This window comes from Aulostomus chinensis, chromosome 3, assembly GCF_037954235.1.
Source record: "Aulostomus chinensis isolate RoL2024-O1b breed Wild chromosome 3, RoL_Achi_v1.0, whole genome shotgun sequence".
NCBI classification, from domain to species: Eukaryota; Metazoa; Chordata; class Actinopteri; order Syngnathiformes; family Aulostomidae; genus Aulostomus; species Aulostomus chinensis.
This window is the reverse complement of record NC_141322.1, coordinates 27,554,125-27,566,253: the sequence shown is the minus strand read 5'-3', so window position 1 is coordinate 27,566,253 and position 12,129 is coordinate 27,554,125. Positions and strand designations below refer to the sequence as shown.

At 40.1% G+C, this 12,129-nt stretch overlaps 1 long non-coding RNA gene across 2 annotated transcripts; it reads right to left on the bottom strand.

Moving 5' to 3' along the window:
- Window positions 1-241: 241 nt before the first annotated feature.
- LOC147268472 (uncharacterized) lies at window positions 242-10,674 on the bottom strand. Of its 2 annotated transcripts, none has more exons than XR_015112318.1 (5): window positions 10,478-10,674; window positions 5,247-5,422; window positions 4,836-4,884; window positions 4,475-4,737; window positions 242-588 (listed from the first exon to the last, which is right to left on the bottom strand). It is a non-coding gene; the product is annotated as an uncharacterized LOC147268472 (long non-coding RNA). The 2 variants fall into 2 exon arrangements; XR_015112317.1 differs by having other exon boundaries at window positions 10,507-10,674.
- Window positions 10,675-12,129: the final 1,455 nt, after the last annotated feature.

Sequence of the window (12,129 nt, the reverse complement as noted above, 5' to 3'; positions counted from 1 at the left end):
ATTTTCTGCAGACATGCTGCCGGGACTAGATTGTTTCACTTGAATGTGATTCTCAAACACTTCTGATTCAGCTTGCTGTGCAATAAAGGCTCCTGCCTGTTAGAAAAAAAAAAAAAAAAAAAAAAGTCTGGATGTCCTATAACAATGCAGAGAGAATGGAAGTGAAAAGCTTCTTGGAGGAATATAAATGTTTAATGTGTATGAATTCAAACCACAGTTGTATTTGCGGAAGACGGGGATGAGTTCGCTGCCCAGCATTTTCATGCAAATTTTCTTTTTTCAATCATAGACGGATATTTTTCTGCCGGTCTTTGTCAGACGGTGACCGTAACAAGGGTCCACTATGAAAGCAGCTCGGGATCTTTGACTGTCTCTCCTCGTTCCATCAGTGGTTGCCGATTTCACGAGTGAGCCGGTAATAATCACGGGTGACTGGATTCTCACCTTTTTCGCTGAGATGTTGTGAAGGAGCAGCAACACTTGTGAGGTCTTTGTTGGCCATATGGGAACGCTTGTGGTGTGAAGTCAGAGGAACCTTTACATCTGCTTCCCATGGCTTTATTTGCTTCCTCCGCATCCAGGTTACAGCTAAAACAGATTACATTAAAAGAAAATAACAGGAATTATTCAACGTGAGGCTTTTAATGCCGATTATTGAGATGAAAAGACGGCAAATGTTTGTTGAAATATTTCTGAAGTGAGCATTAACTGGTGAGACTGCTGGTGCAAACACACTTTAAAATCATTAAATTATTACAGAATAGCGCTATAATAAGGTACAGTAGTACAGTTGAACCAACTGTATTTAAAGTGCTAAAATTCACATTGAAGCAGAATTTCATTCGCCCCCCCCTTTTTGTAATAAAAAATGCATCACATTCTATTTTGCTGATTTAATTATTGTAATTTCAGCTTTCATGTAAAATCAACATGTTAAGTGGATTTTTTTTTATCCATTACTTTTGAGCAGCGTGGATTTTTTTTTTTTTTTTTTTTTTACAGTGATTAGTGGCCGTAGAGGTACCAAGTACCATTTAATCAGAAAGTAACCATTCACCACATCTCCACTTCCTGCACTTGAAGCTACAGTGCAGCCAGACTTGACATAAGAATAATTCAGAACATATACTTATATTCTGAGTAAAGAAACATATAAACAAAACAAATGGACTCTCCTTTTTTATACATCACTCACATTATTCCTGATCATAAATGTTTCCTGAAGATTAATATTTGTCATCGAATACAAAGCAAAATAGAAGCCAAATTTACCTCATAATTTTCTTTTCTTTTATAAAGAATCATATTTCACCAAGATGTGACCAAAGCCAATATATGTAATATTTTATGAACTAAATGCAATATCAAATTATTCAGAATACTCAACTCCAGTGAACATTTGTGCCTTTTTTTTTTTGCCAACAGTTGTGCTTTGGTACAATAGATCTATTTGTTAATCTGTTTATTTAGATTAAGCATGTGTTAGTGGGAGTTCGGCAATTTATTTTAATTGCAAGTTCTTTGCAATTGTGATCGGAATTTTTCCGTATCACGATTAATTGATACACCGCTACTGTGCTCGCTGTTAACGAATGCTTTTGTTTGTGAGTTCTACCTTTAAATTGAAGTTAGATAAATGGAATAACCTAGCCGCGCTTACAGTAGCCATCAAGTTCCGTCATAACACATCAGTCTAGACATGTTTCCAGCTCTCATATTGTCCTTCTGAACTCTGCCGCCGTATCTTTAAAATGACTTCAAGGTTCGCCGAGCTCGATGGAACTTTCTGGTTCAGTCAAGTGCACACAGCGTGAGTGATCAGGCCTTTTCTTGTTACTGAATCCTACAATGTTCAACCTCTCAGACCGCTTGTTTTAGAAACACAGCGCTCCACTCCTGGACGCATGGAAGCCAGGTACGATAGAAGGGAGGAAAAGGTGACAAGAGCACAACTGTGACGCTAATGCATTCGGAAATGGCCTGTAATGCCCCGCTTCTAAATTGGAAAAATTGACCTTCCTTAGAGAGGTGACACAAGCCTGCACTCCAAGACATTTCAGGGGCTAAGTGGAGGTTTCGGAACAAGCTGCAGCAGAGCCTGGAGGCCAAGCAAATATTTCATGAGTAATTTAATATCTGGAACAAGAGAGCGCGCTCCACTCAGGATGCTGGCCCGGATATAGACAGTGATCTGGCAAGAATGAGGCAGAAAGGCAAAAGGGCAGACCAATGAGTAGTTAATGCTGTGGATCAACTTTCCTCCGAGGGTGCTGAAGGCTTAAAGCACAACCAGCTTCATCAAAGATCCTGTCTTTTCACCAGGCGTAACTTGGGTAAAGCCCCTGGAATGGCAGAACTTACAAGTTCACGTCGGAAATGTAGTTAATTGTCCAAAAGCAACTCTTAAAATGACAAGGAAATGCACCAGAGACACCAAGAATGTGCCAGTATGACTACCAATCAAGAGAGAGAGAAAAATGCTCTCGTGTGTTCAAAGCAACCCACTGATGAAATCCTGTTCTAGCAACATTAATTGGAATAAATGGATGCCAGAGAATCCAATTCTCTTCGTCTCTTCATACACAGCACCGCTAGCTTGCTAACCGTGCACGTCACATGAAATGATGTGCATTTTTTATGAGCTTTTGGGAGACCGTGTTCCATTTAAAGCATGGAGTTTGTCTTGAGCCTGTTTTTTGACAGTGACAGGCAGGTTGTCAGCTTTGATTTCTCACGCCAGATATTTTTAGTTGTCAAACCAGGATATGCGCTGGTGTCAACAACGATAGAGAGTAGTTCTGTTCCATTCCTAGAAATGGCTCGAATAAGTGTAATGCAGTCCATATCCGTGTTATTCATTTCATATGTGCATTTCCTGCTTGGACGAGGGAAAATGTCTGCGCTGGAGGAGGTTAATAGAGGAGGGGGCATTAGTCCAGGCCAGGGAGGACTCCATGAGAGTATCAGATTTCCGTGTACTGTATATAGTTTGTGGATCCTACTGTATGTAAGGCATTCACATAATTAGGCATTCATGTGAATTGTTATGGACTAAAACCGGTGATTCAAAAATCACCACATAGAAGACAATGTGCCTCATTCATTAAATGTTCTGATGCACAATTTCTTTCATAAAAAAAAATAAAATTTTAAACCCTCAATTTAATCTTACATACAGGAAGCAAAACATGATGGCTACTCATAACTCCTTACTACTTATAACTCCTGGCATCTAGTGGCACTGTCTGGTGTATGCTCATCCAAACGTATACAGGTATAAACCTCTGCGTAGGAAAATGTGTGTTTGAATTTTATAAGTGCAAACTTGAATAAATTTCACTTTGTAAGTAGTTGTATCATTATTTTTTTTTTTTTTTAAATTTTCACGAGTAACAGTACAATCAGAGCTGCCAGTGGTGGACTGAAGCCATGAATGGCAGAACTGTGCTAATTATAATAAAAATAAGCCAGAAAATGTCCGATGAGGAAGCAGGGTTTTGTTTTTGTTTTTTCCTCATCGTGAAAAATAAGCCTCAGCAGTTTTTGTGGTGATTTCAGTCATCACTTGTTCTTCAAATCAGGGCAGTACGAGCCAGTGTGTGTGTGTGTGTGTGTGTGTGTTGGGAGGGACAGGGTGATGTACAGTATTTACAGACAGCTTCAGTTAAAATGTTCTCATGTGCCAATTGGAGTCAAGTGGATACAAACGCTCACACAGTCAAACTCATGTATTATTGAACGTAAGGGAGCTCCCAGGACCCGGCCAGGGGAACATGACGCTTTGTTGAGAACAGAATCCGAGCAGACTCGGCCTACAGCTGTGTTTAACCATATTTGATCGTGCATGATGTGATAAAATTTGACATTGAGATTCTGTAAAATGATTTCTTGAGTTGGAAAGGTTAACTGCTTTGCTCAATAAATGTGCATGTCTTTGTTGGGATATTGTATTTGTGATCCGTGTTGCTGTGAATCTGACACTCTTATTTACTGACCTCTTGGCTCTGTCTCTTAGCATTTAGCATTCATGAGTATGAATAAATTCTTCACAAGCCTCTAGCTTTAAAGCTAACCCACCGCTTATTTTTGCATCATTCTTAGCGTGGAGGAGGGGTTTAGTAAACGCCTTCACAAATTCGCTTTTGTAGTTGGAAGAATCTAGCATACAGAGGGGCTGACATTATATTTGCCATTATATTAACAGAAAAACACCTTCCCTTCATGCATTTTAGTTTAAATTTTGTCTAACTTGTTTCCTATTTTGTATGAAAAAACAACCTACTTTTAGACATATTGAAACGTTAAATTTTGGATGAGACCACACGATCAGTCTGACCTTTGTTGAAAGCTGAAAGCATCAGCCTACAAGATTATGTTTCGAGAAGAATGTGCCGAGTTCATCTCCAGTTGTTTTCCAGGATTACCTCTGAGACATTGTTACATATTTGAATAGATAGTCGAAATGAAATCTTACCAGCCTTTTTAACCCTGACCCGCTTCATCACTGAGTCCTACTATCAGCAGACTCTCTTGACCGAGCCCCGTGCGTCATGCGATTTCAAAGATTAGAGCTCTTCAGTCCTCACTAAGTGGCTCCTCAGTCACCATCTCCAGGAGTGATGGCTTTTTCTCCCTGGAGGATGCTGTGAAGCCGTTGACATTAAAATCAATTGCTGTCAACACGTTGCCATCCGTGATACCATGAGAGATGCTGACAACTGCTGCTGGTGTGAAGACCTGCAGACAAGGACACTTGTCTAGTGTGTGCTGAAGGAGTGTGAGAGACTTTGCAGGTCGTCGCGCACTTACCTCTCACTTCTCAGGTACTTGCTTACCTTACATGACTCCGGATGGATTCCTCAAGACAAGATTCTTTATCCCCTCCTGGGGTGGAAGTTTTGACAGCTGTTAAATTATTCTGGGCTGAATTTATGTGAAAACTTCCACATACATAAACGGTATTGTATGGTAGTGAATTTAAATAGAAAATGTAAATCTTATCAAATTTCACAAATATCACATAAAGGTTAAATCTGTATTATCTATACAATTGACTAGTGTGTTTGTATCATTTTAAACTCCCAACATTTAGGTCCGGTTTATATGCCTAAAAAGTCAAACAAGCAAAGACAAGTGTGATTTCAAATTCAGTGTGTGTGTGTGTGTGTGTGTGTGTCACTTTGGGACATGTTGACAGCCAACACTGGATCCTGGAGTGTTTGTGCTTCTCCAGCATCAAGACATACCATAAGTCACGGCTGGCTGGATCAGAGGCGTCACTCTGGGGTCACGACGAGTTTGGTCCTCTGAACTCTCTGATGTTAGCTGAAGCATGGAAGCATCAATGTTCCTCTCCTCCGAGGCACCGCTGCCCGCTTAATCTGTGTCAAACTGCATGAACTCGATATATCGCCTGTGAAGACTAAAATCATGGAAGACATCAGTGTTTTGCCTCTGTTGGTTGATGGCAGTCAATGGACCTCCCATAGTTGGTGCGCAGCATAAATGAAAATCGACAGACGAGTGGGAGCGACGCTACAGGGTGGGACTAGGATTGGGATTGGGAGGGGACACAGATAAAAATCGAACGACCTCTTTCTGTATCAACTGACCTTTAACTCCCCACATGAGCCCTATAAACTTTCAGCAGTGCAGTATAATACTGAGGTGATTCTAATAGTTTGTCAACTATTATTCATCCAAATGGGATGTGAAAGCTGTTGTAAATTTTTAATATCAAGTAAAGGTTAACTACATTCAGAACGACGGCGGGTGCTGGGTCAAGTGCAGAGCGTGACTTTTGAGTGATTTAAGTAGAACCAACACACCACGGCCAAACTTCTCCATCCAAACATTCCCACAAGGTCTTTGGATCAATGATAAACAGGCCTGATGACCATCCTTCAAAGAGCTGCAAATAGAAAGCATATTATTCAACACTAACCAAAGTACGTAACCATAACCTAACATAACTGTACTGTACAGCTGATTCCCAGCAGCCTCTTCCAAAAAAAAAAAAAAAAAAAACCCAAACAAGAGCACTTGAATTTTGACCCCAATCCTTTCAAGCAGACGACCAGCAGAGAGCAGCTCTGCATACGTGGGGAGATTCTATTTTGTCGTAAACCAGGATGTTAAACACTAACTTTTGTTGCCTGAACTAAATAGCAAAATAAAACTGTAAATAAATGTAAAAAAAAAAAAAAAAAACAACTTGGAAAATAAGTCAACAATTTACAAAAAACATAACTGACAGCCTGGATCTAAAAGTCTTACACCACATTTGAATTTCTATCTTTAACACTGAATTCCTGACATTTTTCTGACAGAAAGAGGCTTGTTTTTTGGGGATTTTTTTTTTTTTTTTTGCCAGAAAGTCTCTCTGGTGGAAAAGTTTTGAGGCAAACATCTCCTGGCTGCACTCACAGCACCACAAACTGTACAGAGGATTAGATGTAAGGCACTATGACGTCATCCGCTGGTTTGTGGTCATCCGCACTTGGCATTTTGGCCATCGCCACGTAGATCTTTTGCAACCGAAGGTGACCATATTTGAATGAGATCTTTTATCCTGATTTGCAGATGTCACGGTAGTATCTACCTCAGTATGCTCAATTGAAAGTGGAAAATGTTTGCTAAAGGTTCCAAATTGGAAGCAGGGTCATGTTCTCTTAGTTTCTGTAACTGGTGGCATCGCCCCCTGCAGGCCACCAGAAAGAATGCAGATTAAAAAGGGACTGGCTTAGTTTCACTCTTCAGATCCAGAAGATACATCCAGGTACAGTCCCTGCTTTAGTTCACCTGTTCTGAGTGTTACCTGAAAAACCTGAATGCTTGGTTGCTGGGGGAAGTTATAAAGGTTATAAGTTGTTAAGTTACAAGTTTTTTTTGGGGGGGGGGGGGGTGTCATTGTACCTCAAAAATACCTTAAAGCAGCATTAATTCTTTCATGTTTATAACAAATCCGAGTTGTTCATCAATACACTGCAATAAACAAAAAAAGGCATTTCATATGTGCAGGCACTTGGAGGCCTTTCAGTTACATAAAGGCCCTTTATTGTCATGAACATCATGTAATGCATCTTAAAAACAAATAATTATAGAAACCATATGAATCTCCAAACAAGCATGAAGCATGAAGAAGCATTGGCAACAGAGGGAATTTACCCCCACTGCGGTAGCATCCCGTGAAATACAATTAGTTAGTTGTACTCTTACACCACACACACACACTCTCGTGCCTTCTCAATCTGTTTATGGCTTGCAAGTGACACTGAGGGCCATTTGTTGACCTACATAGATGGCGGTTTGGGTACGCTATGTCCAGATGCCCTTTACTCTGCCCTGGAGTCAAAATAGGTCAAAGGTCAGGGGGAGGTTTCACACAATCAGCAATTGAAAAGAACAAAAAGGCTAAGCTGATTGTTTATGCCATGTTTGCACTGAACTCCAGTCACACAAGCGTGAAGCTTCAGATTGATTCACACACACACAAGAGGTGTTTGGTGGGAGAGAGAGTGCTAAAGCTGCGAGAAACGTCCATTAGTAAGTAATTTAAAGGTCTGACATTAGGCGAACTCTAAAGCTCTTATGATAGACTTAGTCTTCCACATTATGCTGGTGAGGAGGGTTATTACAGGACATTACTACACGTGGGGCCACATTATTCAAGCAAAAGCCAGTTCTGAGCATGTTCGCATCGACACTGGTCTCACGTACCTCTCCATTGTGTTGTGCCAGCTGAGGAGAAACGGCCCGTTATCATTCTGCTATGGCAGAAGCCATTTCCTTTCCTGCGAGCCGATCACAGACGGTTTGCAGGAATAGGATGCAGCAACGACGCCGTTGCAACCTAATGTCAGCTTGAGTTTGAGTCGCCTCTGCTGTTGAGTTGGCACAACTGTCCAGCAAATCCCCCTCACAACAGAAATTACAGAGCGACTCACATTGCTGGTGAGACAGACAGAAAAATTTATCCAACATAATCACATTCAGCGGGTTGTTATTTTCCAAATAGTGGAATTTTAGTGTGCGTGTAGACTATGGTCTTCCCTCTCTGCCTCTTGAGCCAGTTTGTGTTCTTTTAGTAGTTTTTAGTACTTTAGTGAGAGAAACCAAGCAAAGTTTCAGGCTGCACTGCATTTTGGTCTAATGAGGCCACTGCTGTTGAGAAAATTGGTTAAGTCTGGCTCCTCTGTTGTGGTTGTCTTGCTATTGGACGAATGATTTTTTTTTTTTTTTTTTAAATGAAGAGAAATTGAGTTTTTTCCAAAGCTTCAGGGTGGTTTTTTTATTATTATTATTATTTCTATAACAGCCCTGAAACTCACTGCAATTGTTTCATTATCCTATTTGACCTTCAGTGTGCTGAGATAATGGGTAACACAACTTTTAGGGTTCCAAAAACAAAACGTATTGAGCATCTGTGCCATACTGCAATTGTATGTCACATGTCGGCGCATTTGCTGGAATGTCGGTCGTGCAAAACCATTGTCACCGTTGCTCCCATGTGTTGAGTCTGGCAATTGGCACCAGTTAATTTTCCACTTTCCCTCTCCAACGCTCCCGGCCTGACATACTGAACAGTTTCCTACCCTCCACAGAGCATCACAAACCAAGACGCTGCGCCCGACGTCTTTCCCCGGGGACCTTGTTTGATTGCAATTTTGTATCAGGGTTGGAAAGTCTTGTGGGTTTTCTTGTTTGTGGCAACATGCAGTGACTTGGCACACAAACATCAGATCAAAAAAAAAAAAAAACAAAAAAAAAAAAGGAGGGAGGGAGGGAGGGAGGCCAAGATGCAACACAAGCCAACAGAGTGTTATTCACTTTAAAGTGTTTTCCTCTCTGCTGCCATGCAGATAGAAGTCAACAATGGTCGACTGTCACCAAAATTACACTGCAGGCACATCCATGACGAAAGGTTTCAAATCACTCACTATTTTATGATTTTTTTGTTCCTCATGCCAGTACAATACTCTAAAAGGTATTTCGTCACTTACAACCTAAACTGATTGACATGGAAGCTGCTTTGGATTAGAGATGAACACAGCCACTGAGGAACCTGGTTTAGGATCAGCGGTGGAACACTGGTCCCATCTAGTGGCCAGAATACGTCAGTGCACGTGTAGAACAAGCAGAGGCAACAGCGTTTCTGGTCGGTGTCTCGTTGAGTCCAGCAAGCAACCAATTAGAATTCAGCTTCAACATGTAATTATTGACATTGGTGCTTTTCTAAAACGGAAGTGAGCTGTGACGCCTCGTCCCCTTCCTTCATTTTTCTACTTTTAAATGTGGCTCATTTTTGTCACTGGTGAATTGAAATTTACTTATTAGAATAATAAAAAAAAATACTGTCACAACATTACATTATACATATATAATATATATGTACATATACACACGTACATATATACTTACATAAACATACATATATAACAAGTAACAACCTCAATTAAGTTTCATGCAGTGGACTATTTTGTTTTACCTTTTTATGGAAATAAAGTTGTCTTGTACATATGAGAACAAATAAAGCCAACGAGTGAAGCTAGGGGTAAAAGTAACGTATGCGCTTTAAATAGATTCATCTTCTGATATTTGCTTTGAAGAACGCAAAAAAAAAATGTCAAGGCAGGACCATAAACCTCCCTTTACATTTTTTTTTTTGATGAAGGAAGATTAAAACAAATACAGAGAGATACAGACACTGTCACATTTTTTGATTAATATTAAATTACATTATATTCAAGAAACTCATGCAGATCCAGCACTGGTTTTACACCATGCAGGATTCCCACTGTCCACTAGAGGCCAGTATTACCCGCTTACAGCAGTCGGTCCCGTTCACCACGCATGTACTGTATAAGCACACTTGAGCTAATAGACTCCCAGTAAACATTTGGCCAAAGGACATTCCAGTGTTTTAGTCGGGGCAGTGGTCAAACTGTGACTAAAGCACTGCATAATCTCAACAAATGTAACTACCATAGCAGTAAAAGAGCGCAGGAACATGAAAAGTGACATATCAGCTTGAGTTCAATGACCCTCGTGCAGGGGAGAAATTAAATCCCTGTTGAAGAGCTCAGTAACAGTAGAAGTAAAGACGTTCTAATTCATAAACTGACTGTTTTCTCAAAGCACCTCAGACTCTTGCCTCTTCCACCCATTCACACACTGACGGTGGAGTTCTGCCATGCAGACACCAGCGGACTCGAACCAGAAACCCTTTGGTTACTGGACAGCCAGTCTACTGACGATGCCACAAACACGGCCCATCAGTAGCCCAAGAGTAGATCATCGTGAAAGTGCCAGCGGTAGCTTGGTGTGACGACAAATATAAGCGAGCCAACTTGTAATATAAAAGCAGCCAACTTAAACTTCTGCCACAACTAAATATTAATTGAAAATAAAACAACCCAAAGCATAAAAATACCAACACAATAGTCTGTCGTCGACAGACTTCCATTTCATACTTAACCTGATGGGGGAAAAGTTTTCATTGTGCACCTCATGCTGCCATGCGTATCCAAGTAAACACATTTAGGCCAGTCTTCGTATCACGGTTTGCAGAAGTCAGGCTGTGGTCTTCACGTTAATTAAAACAGAAATAAACTGAGAAAGAGTTCACCGACACAAATGACAAACTGCAGAAAAACTAACAAGACTAACGACTAGCTCATTAACTGACAAGACACAGGTGAAATTAATGACAGGAAGTATAATCTTTTTTTTTTTTTCAAAATAAAAGATTGAAAACAAACTTCAGAAAAATCTAAAGTCAAAACTGAGAGAACTGGAGTTGAACAAAACAAATCAGGAGTCCAAAGGAGGCCCTTATGTATTTAAACAGTCAAGTAAACGAGGGGCAGAACGTGAATTGGGGGTTGGAAAGTCTTGTGGGTTTTCTTGTTTGTGGCAACATGCAGTGACTTGGCAAACCAATATTAAATAAGACAGAGGGTGGGAGGCCTGCGTGCAACACGCCGCCAGTGTTGTTTACACTGTTTTCCCTTCTGTTGCCATGCAACTCAACAGTATACAATACCGTCTGCATAATTACGTTACAGTCTCACAAGAATCCTCCATGAAAGGTTTTAGTCATTCAGTATATTCCATTTTTCTACTCATGCCAGCGCATTAATGCAGTCAGTCCAAGGTCTTTAGCTCTCACAACCCTTATCAACCGTGTCTGGAAACTGTTTTGGGTCATAGTTGAGTCAATGAATCAGCCAGATGGTTCAAAACTCTTAGCGGAACACCAGCCCCATCTAGTGGCGAGAATATGTCACTGCATATCTGGAGTTCAGAAACTAGGATTTCATAGCCAGGAGGAAACTAGCATTTTTCATGCCACGTCAAGATCTGTTAAGTAAATGTCCAGACAAAATAATGAGCCAAACAAAATCTACTGTTGCAAGAAAACGGGAGAATGTGGCCCATCTTTTACCAGTGTTTTAAAAACTCGTGCTCAAAGCTGGCTCAGCTTTATTCTCTCTCTCTGTTTCCAAGGACATTGGTCATTATTTTTTAATGCCGTTACCCAGATCAGGAGTGAATTAACACTTGTTTTAATAACTACCATATTAGCTCAAGGGCTGCTGTTTTCTTGTTATGTTGCAATACATTCACTGTAACAAGATAATTAGTTATTGTGAGAAATTGAGATATTTATCTAATTATATGATGAAAAAAAAGGCATTTTTCATCATGAAAAGATAAATTAAACCCTTAGCACCGTACAACAAGCATCTCACGCTAACATAATAACCAACTCACGATCTTGAGGTAATGAAACAGGCAATAATTAAAGCCTAGCAACACTACAACAAACTTTTAATTCTTTCTTTATGAGTGCATGGCGCTGCATTCATTCAGGTTTTTTTATTTGAAAATAGAAATGTGAGGAAGGTAACACCAACATAATTTTTTCATTGTAATATTAAGAATTCCACCTTTATTGCTGGATTGATAGAATGGCTAAAATTATGTTGAATATTCCAAATTGATTTTTGCCATTATTACAGGTCAAATAAAGTATAAAGCATCTGATTAATGCTCATGACAGCTGTCCCTGTCTGTTGATGGAAAACAAAGGATTGTATATTCCATTTCCAGAAGCTTTAGTCAGTT